Consider the following 1,496-nt stretch of genomic DNA (forward strand, 5'->3'; position numbering starts at 1 on the left):
GTTTTGTTTTGTTTTGTTTTTTTTGTGCCTGTCACACATGCATCCAAGCAGAAAAATTGCACAAGTATTAAATAGGAGAAAGCCCTCACAGACTGTTCTTCAGTTCCGTTGCAGGTCACTTACTCCAGCTTTCCCCCCGCCCAAGAAGACTGAAAGCTCTGCTGTTGCTCAAGTCAGTGATCTGATATGAACCATTCATTAAATATGTGTTTGAAGTATTCTTTTTTTTTTTTCACCTGTCTTAAAATGTCCGATTTCAGATTGAGACACAGCTATAGCTAGGAGCATAAGGCTTCCTTGCAAGCAAAAATAACAGAGGGAAATTCACCCCTGTGTTTTCAACCATTACAAGGGGTTCAATTCTTCTGTGGAAAAAGGAAGCTTCAGATAGTGAAGCCATATTGCATACTCCTTACAACTTATAAGAAAGATAAAATTGCTCTATCAGTTACTATTGTCCAGAGACTCATCTGATCTTTTCAGACTCCTACCTCAGCTTTCACTGATATGCTTCTGCCTCCCTATATAGCATTTACTTTTATTCTTCCACAAACCTCTCTGCTTTTGGCTTTCTCCTCCACTGCTCTTACCTTCTCTCTCACTGAAAAGCATCCCTCAGTGCCTCCTGCTCCTGCAGCTCTGCCTTCGGCTGCCAGCCCCTCCACATCACATGGGAAAGGTGAGCAGCAGTAGGAAGACTTTCAGGGAAAGGCAGGTCATGAGCATCCCATTGAGGGGCTGGAAATATCTTTTTGGAGGTTGGACTAGCTTATGTTGGAAGGGACCTTAAAGATGATTTAGTTCCAAACCCCTTGCCATTGGCAAGATTGCTACCCCCCAAATCAGGTTGCCCAGGGCCCAATCCAACCTGGCCTTGAGCACGTACAGGAATGGGGCATCCATCCACATCTTCTCTGGCAGTCTTTTCCAGTGTCTCACTACTCTGAGTAAAAAATTCTTTCTAATATCTAACCTAATTCTTCCCTCTTTTAGTTTAAAACCATTTGCCCTTGTCTTGTTACTATTAGACCATGTAAAAAGTCAGTTCTTCTCCTGTTTATAATCTCCCATCAGGTACTGGAAGGACACAATGAGGTCTCCCAAGAGCCTTCTCTTTTCTAAGCTAAACAAGCCCAATTCCCTCAGCCTTTCTTCATAAGAGAGGTGCTCCAGCCCTTTGATCATCTTTGAGGCTATCCTCTGGATCCATTACAATATTCCAGATGGGGCCTCACAAGGGAAGAGTAAAGGAGGACAATCCCCTCCCTTTCCCTGCTGACCACACCTCTTTTATTGCAGCCCAGGATACTGTTGGCTTCCCATGGCCCCTGCAAACTGCTGGCCAGTAGCCCAGTCTTGCTAGCCCAAGCTTTTCTTTCATTTGCAAAGAACATGCACCCTTACTGACCCATTTTTGCATTTCTTGCTTCTACCTCTTACTTTTTCTCCTTTAAATCTATACACTCCCTATAAATTGCAACTCCAAAGGTGAATGT

This window comes from Meleagris gallopavo, chromosome 3 (assembly GCF_000146605.3).
Source record: "Meleagris gallopavo isolate NT-WF06-2002-E0010 breed Aviagen turkey brand Nicholas breeding stock chromosome 3, Turkey_5.1, whole genome shotgun sequence".
NCBI lineage: Eukaryota > Metazoa > Chordata > Aves > Galliformes > Phasianidae > Meleagris > Meleagris gallopavo.